The sequence below is a fragment of the Ctenopharyngodon idella genome, chromosome 2 (assembly GCF_019924925.1).
Source record: "Ctenopharyngodon idella isolate HZGC_01 chromosome 2, HZGC01, whole genome shotgun sequence".
In the NCBI taxonomy this organism is placed as follows: Eukaryota; Metazoa; Chordata; class Actinopteri; order Cypriniformes; family Xenocyprididae; genus Ctenopharyngodon; species Ctenopharyngodon idella.
The window spans coordinates 13841791-13858229 of NC_067221.1; the positions used below are offsets into that span (position 1 = coordinate 13841791).

A 16439-nucleotide genomic window follows, 5' to 3' on the forward strand; every position below is an offset into this window, starting at 1 on the left:
TTTTCAACAGTTTGCTCTTAAATTTTTATATTTGGTTCACTAATCCTAAAAAAATATGCATGAGACTGAATGTATTAGCATGATGTTGCTTTAATCAACTTGATGACATGCATTTGCTGTTGCACAATGCAGATGGAGAGTGTCAGACACGCTCACAGTGTCGTGTTTACTGCTGCGGTTGACTGTAAAGAGAACTGAAGACATGTTTCAGCACAGCTGCAGTCTGTAGGGAACATCCTCTCAAACACACACGCACACACATTAACACACACTTTTACTTACACCATCATTAGAAAACTCTATTCGCATACCACATGATGCTTTAAAAGCTGCTCATCTGTCACATTAGAGGAGTACAAATGTAGTCAGGCCCTTTAAGGAGAGAAATGGGTCCATAAAAGAGCGTGATTTAGAAATCCAGTAAAGAGCTGTGCTCATCATCTCTTCCTGGCAGGATCTCAGACTTGATTCATCACTAGCTCCATTAGAATCTCATCAAGTGTATTATTAGAGCAACTGATGAGTATCTGGTCCTAACTAAACTAAACTAAGCATGACTTGGGATTAGGCGGTGTCACTCAAACATTTTCTGGAAGAGATTTCTGGAACCAATCATCACAATCTCAGTGTCTCTTGCAGATTCAGCTGGATTTGAAGCCTTATCTATGAGGCTACTTTGTGAAAACATAAGGGAAAGTGCAGGAACAAAAAACATCTGATGATTTATAATGATGTGTTTTTGAGGTCCGGAGGCTTAATAACAAAAAATGAAGTAGCAAAGAGGTTGAAACAGAAGTGAAAGCTGCTCGGCCATACTGCACACATATATCCATTTAATGAATGGCAGACGTGCACACCGCCACAGGCAGGGCAGGGTCGAGACACAGACCACATGGTATCCGTCACATCTGACTGTGCACGCCTAAGCTTGCTTAAGACACTTCCCTACTTACAAACACTTAAAACATCAAACAAGCCCAAATATAGAACAGTTATATCAATCCACCAAAGACAAAAGGGGTTGACCTTTGACCTAGAGGTCATAGACTGATATCACTTAACAACCCCAAGGCTTTTTTGCTACCTGTTAAAGTAAGGACATCCACTCTGTCACAATCTATATGTAAGAATTTTATCGGATGTGTCTGAAAAACTGAGACTGCACTAAAATTAGGATGGGAGAGGATGGTCGCATAGTTTGTTGTTTGATGATCAGGGTTTTTGGCCAGTTTATCTTCTTTTCTTTGTTTTATTTAGGTACTTTTAAACGGGTAAATTTAGTGATGCAACTTCAAATGGGGTTTTAGTGTGCTGATGGTCTAAAATGGGGCATTTAGTGAGCTTGACTTTATGTAAATTAGCAGTGACGTAACGTGGCATCGCAACATGCGCCAACCATCTTCATAGATTTATGAGAAGTGCTTATAAAATGGCTGCTGTCAATAGACAAGCTTTAAAGTCTCCCTGCAGTTTTCTGCCAAAATAAAAGCTTGATTGTTTAACGTTTGAAAATAAAGAAATTAAGAGAGCCATAAATATTAGTATTGTAATTTTAGTTGTACTGCAAAATAAAATTTTATTTTACACTGAAATATTACAACAGGAAAAAAAAATTATTTTGTTTAATATTTTATGTATTTTTGTCATATTGATATATAAATTACAAAAAAAACTGGAGCATAAAAAAACGCATTTTAAATCACAATTTTGAGGAAAAAATATTACCCCAAATTGTGCAGGCCTACTACTAACCAACACCACAGAACATCAATAGAGCAAAACAGATGTATGACAGGATCCCAGTGAACATTCAAACCCAAGTCAACACAAACATGCCTACACACCAGTACATTTATAAGAGATGACGTCCTCTCTGCCCCCTTGGTATATATTCCTTCACTCATCAAATTCTCTTTTTCTCTCAGTCGTACTCACTCAAACGCACACATGCCCTGCAGCAGCAGACAGTGAGCAGCTGCTTGCTCCTGCTAAAGAAACAGGCAAACGCTATGTTTCCTGAAAACACTCTGTCAAACATGGCTCCCAGTCATGAAGAGTGTGTGCAGCATGGGCCGTGTGCTGGGTGTGCTCCTGCATGTCTGTCCTTTTAAACTCTGGCAGCTCCAGCTGAATGCTGCACGTCTCCACCCAGCTCAGTAGCCAAATATCTAATACCCTAATGAGGACACTTTATTCTCTCTTACATGTCTGCTAAATACTGTAAGGCATCATTATTATTGTTCAAACTCCAGGTTAGTTGTTTCAACACCATTTGTGCTACAGAAAGAAATTATATCTTAAACCATGCGGCTTGGGCTACTTTTAGTAATTAAATTAGATGTTTGCCTGCTGGACAACAAAACAAGAAATAGCATAGACTCAAGTCTCTTGTTGTTTTTATTGTATTCAAAAGTTTGAACAAAAAAAAAAAAAAAAACATTTTTTTTTTTTGAAAGAAGCCTCTAATGCTCACTAAGACTGAATTTACTTGATTGTAAAAACAGTAACATTGTGAAATATTACAATTTGAAAACTGTTTTCTATTTTAATACACTTTAAAATGTAATTTATTCCTGTGATGGCAAAGCTGAATTTTCAGCATCATTACTTCAGTCTTCAGTGTCACATGATTCTTCAGAATCATTCTAATATGCTGATTTGGTGCTCAATAAACATGTTTATCAAAGAAAGAAACATTAATAATGCTCATGAAACATTATTATCAAATGTTGAAAAGTTTGCTGCTTAATATTTTGGTGAAAATTGTGACATTCTTTTTTCAGGATTCTTTGATGAACAAATGTTTAAAAGAAGAGCATTTATTTGAAATAGAAATTGTTTGTAACATTGTAACATTTAAGCCAAAATAAAGAAGAGTTTCGCTGGATCTCTTACACAGACAGGCTGCATACACACAGATTCTCCCGGTACTCATCTCTTAATGCACTTACATGATAAGAAGAAACCATTTACCAAATGCTTTGAATCATCATACTAGTACTAAAACTAAAAATGCGATATGGTGATTTAAATATTTGTGTTTTCTCTTTTTTTAGGAGTGCCACTCCAGCTTGTACGCGCTTCAGGTGATCAATGCAAATCAATGTTCTCGCGTGGCATGCACAAATATTTGAACGTCAGTGTTTACTACAGTTGGTGCGTTGATTAGTAAATCTGTTCATCATATAAAGTGATTGTGTCTTTTCAGAAGACATGGATTAAACCGCTTGATTGATTGATTGATTGATTGATTATTTTTATGACGCCTTTATGACCTCTTTGGGATCTTAAATTTTAGGGGACAGGACATGGAGGGAGAGAAATCCAGAAATCTCTCAAGTTTTCATTTGTGTTTGGAAAATGAACGAAAATCTTATAGGTTTTAAACGACATGAGGGTGAGTACAGAATTTTCATATTTGGGTGAACTGTAGCTTATAAATGCATTAAGCTTAGTCTTGGATAAAAACATATTTTTCACACCACCATTACATGTTGTTAAATCACATTATATCGATATAACAATATATCGTTACACCCACTGTCACTTATATATCATTACACCCACTGTCATTATGAGCAGTTTAACGCATACTTACTGAATAAAATTAATTTCCATCAAATAAAACTGGAATTTAGAATGGAAATAAAAGGTTATTTTCTAAAAAACAACTATAATATTTGTTATTAATATTAAATTGATGGACGCTGTATACCTCTATTTACCACAAATGTATGAATTGCAGGTAAATTTGACCAAAAGCAAAAGCACACTGTAGAAAATTACAATAAAAGAAATCACCTCAAAACAAACAGCTGGCAGGAGTGCATCTCTAAAGCATCAAAATGAGTGAGAGAATCTAATTGAATCATCTTTGTCCATTACTACCTGCCAGTATCCTCCACAATAACCTTTTTAACACAGAACCCTGCCCCTACTGGGGAAAGAAAAAAAAAAAAAAAAAGATGCCCCATACCTGCCTCCACCCTATGAAAGAGCATACTGAAGTATGCACACCCATCCTCACTCACAGGCAGGTCAAACAGCTGTAGAGGTACAAGGCCTCGTAAAGCTGAAACCTTGGGAGCATGTAAACCTTTGAGAACACAGTGCCCTGAGGAGGGCCTGTTCTCTCAGTGAGGCCCAGCCCCGGCTCTTCCCTGCCAGCTCAGTTTTCTATTACCCTTCCCCTGGGACCGCTCCCCTGTATAGTAGGCCTTTGTGGGAAAGGAAAGCCCCTGAACCGAGACTGATCCCCCCCTGAGAACACACGCCCCTCCTGACTTACTCAGGCTTTCTCTATATTTACAAAGATAGCTCATGCACGTGGACAAAACAGTGATGTGCACCAAATGTATTTTATGAATTGATGGGAAGTGAAATCATGAAATGATGGCCTCTTCAAACAGCTCCCTCCTGGACATTTGTTTCTGAACACAGGGCATACAATATCACAGCAATGCACAACATAATTCTCCAAAGTTTCGACCATAAATCACATATATCTGACCAAAGCTAGCAGCAGTAACAACATTGTTCTGAATATTTTATAAATAATAATAATGTGTTGCATTAATAATTGCATTAACAACAGTTATTAATGTAATAATATTACACAAAATTTGCTGTTCTTATGAACTTTCTATTCAATTAATGAATCCTGAACAAATGTATCACAGTTTCCACAAAAAAAAGCAGCACATAACTGTTTTAAACATTAATAATAAAAGGAAAAGTTTTTTGAGCAGCAAATCAGCCTATTAGAATGATTTCTGAAGGATCATGTGACACTGAAGACTAATGACTTTGCCATCATAGGAATAAATTAAATTTTAAAATATATTAATATTTCACATTTTTTAATTAAATAAACACAGCCTTGGTGAGCATAAGAGACTCCTTTCAAAAACATTCAAAAATCTTTCAGACCAAAAAACTATTGAACGGTAGTGTGAATATGCTCGCTAAATATTGACATTGCCATCAGCCGTTGGAAAACCCATATCCGTTGAGCACTAGTCAAGAGAGTGCCGCTTATGAACTTTCCCCATTAACTTTCCCAGACGTGTTGCTTGTCTCTGAAAGATTTCCTGAAAGTTAATGGTGTATATACACACAGGTGCCTTGACAATACAGCTCTGTAAACCTACTAATCATAAATCGCATGTATGTACACTCATGGGTCCATGCTGTTTACATGTTGTATGTGAGTGTGAAGAGTTCTGAGCCCAGAGACACAGGATTTCTCAGGGATTCCTATGTCAAGCTGGAGTCTGTGTATATTCCTGTCCGTGTGCAGATGAGCAGGGAGGACCGAAAGAGAGAGGCCAGAACATGGGTGGTCCTTCACCCTTCCAATACAACTCCTCCAACACAACATAAACCAACTGGACCTCCAGGGCCATGCTCGTCCTCCATCCATCAGCCTGGTACATGCACCACACCAAAAGCGAAAGATCTCCCAGAGAGCGTTAGAGGTGATATATGGATCTCAGCAGGGCCACAGAGACACACACTTCATGTCCTGTAAACACTGAATAAGCAGCAGGCAGCCCAGCTTAGTCAGATACCCAAATCAAGAGCAATTTACAGATTTATATCGGCCGCTGAGAAAAACAGGCACTCAGAGGGGAGAAACATTAATCTAGGAGCCGTAATATCTCTCACCCTCTATCTGTCTCTTAAACGATGCTCAGTGGCAACTCCCTGCTGAAAAATCCAGCGAACACCAGCATGAATTTCCACTGGCAGAGTATCAGCACATTTTGTAACTGAACAAAGGTGTAATGACCACTACTCAGACAACCAGGTACAGATGTCGGTCAATGAGAACGACGATATCTACTATCACTGAAATGACCTATCACTACTGTTGACCAGCTGATGATCTTTTCAGCAGTGCTGAAAGACATTTTTCCTTACAACATCCTGCCAATAGAATCTTCTCTTTCCGGAAGACGTTCATGTGACCATCTCTCAGTGATGCACCATGTACAGATAGGATGTCGAATCCATCTCTACAGTTACAGTTCCATCTCCTCTCCATGCCTGCAGTCCCAATCAGTCATCTTTCTCACAATAACTGCATCTCAGGGCTCTCCCCATCTCATGCACATCACAACAGAGATTATGACACGCTGAGCTGTGTCATGTTCTCTGGTGAAACCGGAGTGGGAGCTCTGGAAACCCACCTCTTTTTGTTGTCATTCTTTTAGGGTGGGGATAAAGACACGTCTGAAAGAACAGACAAACCTAGTTACAATAAGAAAACAACAGCCTGAGAACTGCATGTGGATTTAACACTTGCTTCATGCCCCTCTCACTCCCTCTCCTTTGCCTCAAGAAAAACCACACATGTGGTGACCACATTGAGAGGAAACAGCAAAGCTCCGGTGCGGTGGAGCTATATCACATCACTGCTGCTTTGTTTTGGGTGCTGACCTACATACAGGGGCGTACTGGAGAGAGGAAAACACCCTAGTCGGCATTAAAAAAGAAGGAAAGGGTGGATGTTGGGTCTAAACTGGTGTTCGACCCATCAGACACCCCTTTTCAACCAAAATGGTGCCTGTTATTGTGCCGGACCCAGAGCTTGTTTCCACTGTCTTGAAAGTCGAATCATGACATAACTGACTGTTACAACAAGACCACAAATAAACACCACATTGTAGTCTCTGTTTACGAGTGTTATGAGCTTGAGCATATTTTAACATCCAAAGTAATTTGATTCAGCATCAATGCCATTAGAAGCTGCTTTTGAACAGACAGGGCTCCAGACTGTGACTTTTTTTTCCTGCTGGTGCGAATACATTTTGTTAGAGGTAGCACTGGTGCCACCACCATGTTGGCCAACTGATAAGAGCTGCCATTTGTGTTGCATATGTGAAACATCAAACGGCAAATGAAAGTAGAACAAAACTGCGCTACTAATTTTAGCTGCGCAGCATGGACTGTTTATCAGCTCAGAGCAATAATAGACAGAACAACGCAAGCTCAGAACAGGCGCTCACGGGCCGATCTCAAGCACGCAACACCATTACTACACAGCGCTGGGAGATCCTGTTTGAATTCACTGCAGTATTAATAACATCGCTGCAAGATCTAATGAGAAGCATTCAAATACAGTGCAGAATTCTCTTTTAAAAACCATATCAGGTCAAAGAGTGCTGATGTAGAAACCAGGAGAAACACTGTCCACAAATAACCACAAATCACCAACATTCACAATGGATTTAATGTAGTAACGCTAACTGTAACCATGGTATTGTGGCAGAGGTCAAATGTTTTTTTGTTTTTACATTATTCATCTTCAATCTTCATTCATACAACTTTTTGAGAGTGAAATTCAAGCACTTTGAGGGCTAAGTACTTCACAACTTTTCCAGCACTTCAAAGCTCTAAATATTATCCAATTTTAATGTTATATTTAATGTGATGATTTGTAAAACTAAAAGTTTTAAGTTAAGTTAAACTACCACTATAATCAGTAGATGGCGGCAGAGGAGCACTTGTTGATTCTTATTGACCATTTCCATTCCCTAATATATGGAAAAAAAAGTAGGAAGTCTCATGAAAAACAAAAACTTTTCTTCCAATTGTGACTATATTACACAGAAAGCAAGTAGAGAGCTTCTTTTATAATCACTGAAGCTGTCAGTATGATACTTTAGAAGAACAATGGTACATTTAATAAGAGTAGAATATTTACATTTTCCCTAAAAAGTTTTGCACGTTATTGTTGCTAATAAACGTTAATTTTATCTGCATCTCAATTTAAGCTTAGTGCTTTACTGTCAAATTTCCAATAAACAAATGCAATATTATTAGTAACTGCACTTAATAATGCAAAACAATAGTAATTTTATTATTAAACTAACTTTATATTAAAAAATCCCCAGTGCTACCAAATTAGGTGCTGGTGCCACCATGTGTAGAACTTGGTGGCACCGGTGCTACTGCTCTCAAATGTTAGTCTGGAGCCCTGACAGAGTTATAGGTATTAGTAGTAGTAGTAGTAGTAGTAGTAGTAGTAGTATTACAATAATACAATTATTTTATAATATGATACATTTTCTGATTCATTTGAGCCTCAAGAACTGAATTTTTTTTTTTCCAGCATGATGTAAACATGCAGAACTGATCCAGATTGTGCACCTATTATTTTTAGTTGAAGTAGTAGTAGTATTAAAATGATAACTATATCAAATATTTAATTATATGATTATACTTTTTTTTTTTTTTTTTTTTTTTAGTAATTCGATCCACAATAAATAAATAAATATTTTTAAATTATTATTTAAAATTTAAATTGTTTTTTTTTTTTTTTTTTAATTAGTGGGTGGCTTGGACAAGGCCAGGGAGAAGGAAGGAAGTGGACATCAAAAGTGTGGTGAACAAGATGCAGATGTGTACTCAGGTCTGTTATTGTTGTTAGCCTGTTGTTGCTGCTATTGCTAGCCAGTCACTCAGAGAGCAGTGCTATTACACATGAGAACACTGAAAAAGAGAGAGGGAGAGCAGGAACTAACTGAGACAGGACACACTGCTGAAATAGCGGCGAGGCAGACAGAGTAAAGCATGAGCCAAATTTACTGCTGAACACAACATCACACAGACATACTAGCACAAAATGCATCAACTGCCAACCCCATTTGGGTTTCTTGAATGTTTCCTGGCATAGCAGACATGAGCGATCTATAAATGTTTCCTCAAAGAAACAGAGGAGAAAATAACAAGAATCAGCAGACAACTGGAGTAGGATTGAGTTCTGTTCACTCAGAGTCAGAGCTCTCACAGGCTCTCAATGTACTTGTAGCATTTTAAATTATTGATTTAGTGTCTTTAATTTAATTAGACAAAATGGTATACAATCAGAGATAACATGAAAACAATTATAACATTTAATATCAGTTTAATATCAGTAAATCCTCACTTCTCAGTTTTGTTTAAGCACTCTCCTACAATATCGTTAGAGAAATAAAAGAGACATAAATGAGACACCGGGTATTTTCAGAGCTGTAGATCATTTGCTTTGTTCCCTAAACAGGAACTTAATTTGTTACAATGTTGCATTTTCTTCTTGGTTTGGTTTGCTTTCACAAGGCAACATTTCAAAGCATACCAAAAGTTGTTTATGCAAGTCACATGTGAGTTAAACTGTCCTCTTATTGGTCAGAGTTTCTTCTGCATCATTTATCAAGATGGATTGACAAGTTCGCTCCGCGAGATTACTGTGACTTTATCTGTAGCTGTTGAGATACACGCAAACACTTACAATTGTAGCCATCATTCCAGCTCTAACAGATAAACTGATATATTATATATATATATATATATATATATATATATATATATATATATATATATATATATATATATATATATATATATATATATATATATATAAATAAATAAATAAAAATCCCCAAAAAAATTCAGGAGAAACATCTGAGAAAATAGTGGTACTTTAACAAAACATACTGTAACTCTCCATTTAAAACTTCTGAGCTATGAAAGAGCAACATCTGAGCAATTATAATTTATATAATTTTATCGGTATTGTAGATATGGCATTCTCCTTCAACCTTGTGATTGACATTTCTAAGCGAATCATCAGTGTTTGTCCATAATGACAGCTCATCTCTTCTCCAGCAGACCAAATGAAGCTGGGCTGTGAGAGAAGCATTTGAGAGACTGAATAAGTGTGTCAGGAGTCGTCTCTGATAAACGTTGTCTTTTTTTATTGTAACCACAGTTGCCTGGCAACGGTTCCTGCTCTTATCTTGTTCCGTCTGAGTCTGATAAGCTACTGTGAGTCGGAGGTGGATGGAGGTGTTTTGTAATAGAGAGTGATTTCACCGCACTGAGAAAATATTGCGACAGATGGAGATGTATGCAGAAAAACAGTCTAGAAAGGTCCTCCAAGTACAGGAAGAGGTTATGTGAAATAAAGGGATGGAGGTAAGAGCAGAAAATAATGTTTGCATCAATCTTTTTGAGCTATGACAACTTTGAATAAAATTATGTTTAACCAACAAACTAAAGTGATTTAGAGGAACTTACTAATTTGTAACAAACACAAATTTTTAAGTTGATTACTCAGTCCAACTACTTGATTTTTGCCCTGTAACCAATTAATCTCAACTATTTCAGTTAAAGCCCACAGATATCATAGCACATGCTAAATGTAACTTATTTAGCATGTAAATTTAATGAACAAGTAAGGTATTACTTGTCGCTGGCATTAGAGCAGTCATTGCTTCTTATAGACTCAATGCAGTTTTTACCTTCATATATCTACTCTTCAGCACAATGGTAGCCACAAAAACTTCAAAATTATACAGAAACTCTTTTAAATGTCATACTTAAAAGCATTATAAACTAACAGGTCCTAGAAATCCACTGCCCAATTTCCAAAGTTATCAAGACAATTCCATTAAGTTACAACTTTTCTTCAAAAAAATATTTGAGAGATACTTGAGAGTAAATTACAAACAATATTAAGTTAATGTAATAATCAACATTATAATGTAAAAAAAAAAAAAAAAAAAAACTGTTTGCAAATTAAAAGGTTTAATTAAATCATTAAATTAGAATTTTTGACTTGCAATCACGCATTTATCTAAGTTGTGGTAACTAGCAGGTCTCCTGAATTACTTTTGCTTTGGAGATGCAGACCCATAAGAAGGAAGAAAAAAAATCTCTTTAATACCTTATTTGTTTGTATTTGCTCTCTATTTAATGTAGCAATTACAGTAAACAAAAAGCAAATAGATACTTCCATAAGAATGGAGTACAATTATTAAATAAAAACAAATTAGTTCTCATTGTTGAAACTGTGTCTCTAAGGCAGCATTGATGGTAAATGGAGAATAAACAGAGACGTATGTAGGAAAAAATTTTCCGTAGGTAAAATAAATAAATAAACAATTGACATCTCATTTGAGATTTTTTCGGACAAGATAAAATGGATAGCTAATGAAGACTTTCATAAGAAATGGGGACAAGAAAAAAAGAAATCTTTAAAAATGTTAGTTATGTCTTCAAGACAACAATGAGAATAAATGGGTATAAATAGAGACGTTTGCTTTTCTTGCATCTCAGATGTGTCTCCTTTAGATTTTCACAACGCAATCAAGCCTGATATTATTTCTTAAATATTTCTCATATTTCTTTTCTGAGACTTATCCAAGTTATCTAAGCTACGCCATCCACGTTGTTCGAACAGCTCTACTGTACTTTTACTTTAGGACAACAGTGATCTCATTTGTTTCTATTTTTTATTTCCCCTAAGGAATTCTGAAGAAACATCAACAAACTTAACACATCAATGGAACTCTAGTGAGAACTTCATGAAGCCTCCTGTGAAATGATAATTTCCTCTGGGAATAATGAAAGGAGAGGAGGGGAAAACAATGCTGAGTCAAGACTTTTCCTCTGACCTCAATATTTGTATTCTCACTTAATGGGGGTGGGGTGCAGATAAACAAATGGACTGTGTGAATGTGTTTCTGTGTACTTATCAAGAGGAAATAGTCTTATCTGCCTCAGTAAACAATACATACACTTCCGAGAGGAAAGTTGTGGACTTCTTAACAGACACTTTCCAAGAACACAGTCACAATGATTAGGAAGTGCTCCAGAGGTACCTCCATATTCTGAGGACCAAAAGGAACAGCCATCAGCTCAATTTCCATACAGGTATGTTTGAACTTTGCGGAGGGTTTAGGGCCAGTGGACATTTAGAAACAAAAGCATGGTGGAGCAATGAGAGTTAGCAGCTGACCCTCCCTTTTTAGGGCCTATTTTTACTAACCTGACCTATTTCTGAGTCTGGAGGAGCTCCAGAGAGCCAGGGCTAACGTCATGTCTCCTGGGCCTGCAGGCCTGCCTTTGTTCCCCACTCACCCTGTTGAAGGGTGGAGGGTGGAAAAAGGCACACAACAATCACATAGCCGCTAAAAGTAAATCAGCCAGATGACAGTGTGAGATGTGTGTGTATTCAGTGTCTGGACTATGAAGGAACCCAACACATCTGCTCTTTCACAGCTCTGGAGACTGAATGGAGGTCTCAGTTTAATTTAAGTATCAATTTAGCCTCAGATGCTTCTTCTAAAATTCCTTGAGAGAGAAAAAAAAAATCCAGCTTAAGGTGTTTTGGAATATGGCAGCTGGTTTCTAGCAGGTTCAAGCTTGACTTTCATTGGCAGACTATCTATTATGTTCTAAAAAAAAAAAAAAAAAAAACAAACAAACAAACATTTATTGCTATTTATAAGAAACCTTTAGGATCTCATTTGACATTTTTACCCACCACATACAAGATCCAGTTTCCATTGGTAGAACTTTCAAGTGACAATGGAAAACACAGAGGCTGTATTCGAAATCGCCCCCTATACACTCATTTACTATTCCCTACATTACTCCACTAATATAGTCCGCTTGAAGCAGTGAATGAAAATGAGTGAGTGAATTCGTACACTGAGTGCGCCAGAAGAGCTGTCACTTTTGTATAGATTGTGCTTGCTGTTTAATAATCATTTGAAACTTAGCAAATTGGCAGCTCCTATAGTAATGAAAACATTTATCTTGAACTCTGTCATGGAAACTAACATGCATAAACCTGAATTAAACAATTTAATAATCAATTAAATAGGAATTTATACTTGTATGATATTACGCTGTACCCACATTGGACCAGCGGTTTGGAAAATGGATGGAGGGATGATTCAACTGCAGGCGCCATCTTCTGGTGAGACGCGGGAATTCATCCCGTGCGAAGGTCACAGTATTATGGGTATTATCTAGCCGTTGAGCATACATCGGTTGAATACTAGTTATTGCAGTGCATTGTGGGATTGAATGAGTGCACTCGATAATGTCCACTATGGTTTCGGACACCACTACAAATGGCTGTCCTCTTAAATAGTGCCCTATTTAAGGGTATAAGGGCGATTTCAGACACAGCCTAAGTCATGATTGCAATGCAATCAGATCCTGGAAGTCCCATAGCTTTAGCCAAACAGCATTTCATGTCACTCCGTGATCTGAGCATTGTCTTAGGTTGAGTTTGAACTTGTTTGAGACGACCTACTCTAAATAAAGATATGTGACTAATGTTTCACGAAGTTACAAAAACGTGGCGCAAAAGCATCACATGTATACTGTTTACATGTACGTCGGCCGTTATTAAAGCAGTTATTTTTTTCAAGCTGATGGTCATATTCCCTATATTCACTGTAAAGCCAAGCTTCTAAGCTTTAAAATGACATCTATTTTGTGTTGGTTGAGCAAGTGGTTATGTAACGTGATAACTTAGTAGCGGACCTCGCTTCAGATTTATGAGGTTAAGGTTAACGATTAAATCGATTAATTGATCGTTAATTTAAACAATGATCGATTATGGGACTTTATATAAATTTACATCCCTACTTCCAAAACAAAACAAAAAAAATCTTACTGACCCCAGAGGGAATATGACATTTCTCTTATGTGTGTGAACAGATGTAGACACACAAACACAAACCTTTGTAAGGACAGACAGGGGGAGTTTAAGCATAGCATGATTGGTTTTAATTATGGCAAGGCATTTTGTTGCAGTCTATTAACCCTAAATCTGGTGACTCATTGTTCCCAGCAGCCACACACACACACACACACACACACACACACACACACACACACACAAAAAAAAAAAAAAAAAAAAAAAACCACTCTCTCTCTCTCTCTCTCTCTCTCTCTCTCTCTCTCTCATAGAGAGGTGTCACTGCTGGAAGTGTGTAAACAGGCCCATGGAAATGAAAAATAAGGTCGAGAGCAGACAACTTCCTGTTTCAAAGTGAAAGTGAGGCCAGTCTACAATCCAGGGTTTATTGCTGCAGCTGAACCACACACTTTTCAACTGATGCTTACACCAACACCTGGATTAACTCACCCAGCGCTCAAGAACAGCACAGCTTTGGATCTCAGAAGTGAAGTGCTGGAGACCAGCTGACACCCTGTTTACACCTGGTATTAATCCAAATCACAAATTCCCATTATTAAACACAGGTTTAAACTGGGTTCAACACATAGTAACACACTGACATAGTGAGCGAAAATATGTCACAGAAGACACATTTGAGACATATTAATACCAGATATAAACAACTTGTCTTGACCACAGACGGATCTTAATTCCAGGTGTAAACAAACATAATACTCTTCTCTCTCCGTGTTTGGCAGACCTTTGAGAACGCAAGGCCTCTATCATCAAGTGGCAAAGAGAGAGAAAGAGCAGTTTCTCTTATAATTCTCTTCATCTATGTAATCATGACTCTGCACCCTTTCATCATTTAGAGTTTACATACCTAATCACTCTTTTTTTTCCTTTGTATAAAATTCTTTGTTGTTATTGGCTATAGTCTCACCAACAAAAGTTTTCTGAAAGAGAGAGAGGGAAAAAAAAAAAAAAAAAAAAAAAAAAAAAAGAGGGAGTTGGCTTAGAACTAGAAGTAATTGAGGGAGTGTACACGTGTACACAGCAGGGATGCAGCTCTTTATTTATTTACTTATTTTAAAATCAACCCTGCATCTATATAAGCCAATATAAAAAGTTATTTTTCCAAATAGAATACAATCTTTTTTTTCCCCTAATGCCAATTTTTTTTTTTTACAAAATTACTCAACCTTTTTGATGTCTGATTTTACTTCTCTACAACTTCTTTTAAACAAACAAACAAACTTGTCAGACATTTCCAGTTGCTTTCCTATCAGTCCTGATATTTTGTAAGAATATTACAGTTCAGTGGTCCCACTATGATTTTAAAGGCTTTGTCAAACATGACAAAATGCTGTTTTATTGTATTTATTGTAATTTATTTCCTTTATGCGTAACACCTGGACTTTGTAAGCACCTGAAAGCTTTTTGTAATACCGTCATCCTTTACAGTCATGCCAATGCTTTGCTGATTCAGACACTCTAAAAGAAATTAAAAAGAGCTCTGGTGGAAAGAGAGATCTGTGTAAAGGGATCAAATGCAGGTGTTACTGGGTGAGGGCAGTCATGCATCTGTCACAGGGAAATTTATATTTATACTGCACACCTTCAGAAAATAAAAGCAGCTCTCAACTTCACTAGTTCATTCATTGTCTGAACAAAACAAACAAACAAAAAAAAAAAAAAAAGGTAAAGCAATATATATATATATATATATATATATATATATAAAAAAACAAATAAAATAAAATAAAATGACCACATATAGAAAATGAACTAATTAGTCAAGAATTGCTGGGACCTTACTTTTGGTCACTGATTTTTCTGTGTATATTGATACTTTGGCAACACTGTAAAACAATCATATAAAGTTTCAATTTCGAAAATAAATGAGAGAAAGGAAGGAAGAGAGAGAGCATGAAGGAGAATCTGAACTCTTTGACTCTTGGGATCAAGGAAGAGGGACAGACAGCGCGTGTAAACAGCCTCTGACGATGAGCAACTCGCACCTCATTGTGATAAACAAGACCCAGCTTTAACCTTTATCTGCAAGCTGACTTCCTGTAAACTGTTGGCAGTGCCTTCAAACCCTCATTCACTGTGGCAAATATTTAACATACCAGAAAACAAGATCAGGACAGGGTGAGCAGATAACAGTTAATAAAGTGAGCCCATGATAGCAAAATTTTTTACATGCAACTCTTCTTGAATCAAAGAAAACAAAGCAAAGAACTTCATACCAAATCTCTCAAGCAGACGACAAATTCCTGAACTCAAGCGTCACATTTGGTCAGATCTAGACAGAAACCGATCCACTTTAATCTAGGCCAACCTGAGGAAGGTTTCCAGCTTAGAAGGTCTCAGTTTTTTCTAACACATTTCCCACATTCCTCGTGCCCACCAGTGGAGACAGGAAGAGAGAGAGCAATTTCATCTCTCCTGAATGTATGTATATTTCTTTTGAGACAATACACTGTTCTTCAACTGCTTGTGTCTACAATCACCATTGTCTGTCCTTGATAAGTTGACTCCAGATAAATGGTTTTTCCTCTTTCCCTCCCTCTTTCCTTCCTTCCTTCCTCACTGCAGCCTTTCATCCCTCCTATAATCAAAGGGAGGTGAAAGGAAAATGGTCTATTCAGGCACTGGGAAGTCCATTTCTGGCCTTGTTTACACCTGGTATTAAAGGGTTAGTTCACCCAAAAATGAAAATTCTGTCATTTATTACTCACCCTTGTGCCGTTCCAGACCCGTAAGTCCTTCGTTAATCTTCGGAATGCAAATTTAGATATTTTTGTTTAAATCCGATGGCTCCGTGAGGCCTACATAGGGAGCAATGACATTTCCTCTCTCAAGATCCATAAAGGTACTAAAAACATATTTAAATCAGTTCATGTGAGTACAGTGGTTCAATATTAATATTATCAAGCGACGAGAATATTTTTGGTGCGCCAAAAAAAAT

General features: G+C 37.0%; 1 protein-coding gene and 1 long non-coding RNA gene across 3 annotated transcripts in view; one reads left to right on the forward strand and one right to left on the reverse strand.

Annotated features, from left to right (window-relative positions):
- fndc3ba (fibronectin type III domain containing 3Ba) overlaps positions 1-16439 on the reverse strand; it is a 140603-nt gene that overhangs the window by 65043 nt on the left and 59121 nt on the right. The window lies entirely within an intron of this gene.
- On the forward strand, positions 9411-15114 carry LOC127525293 (uncharacterized). The gene is made up of 3 exons (XR_007933305.1): positions 9411-9960; positions 11294-11700; positions 13756-15114. It is a non-coding gene; the product is annotated as an uncharacterized LOC127525293 (long non-coding RNA).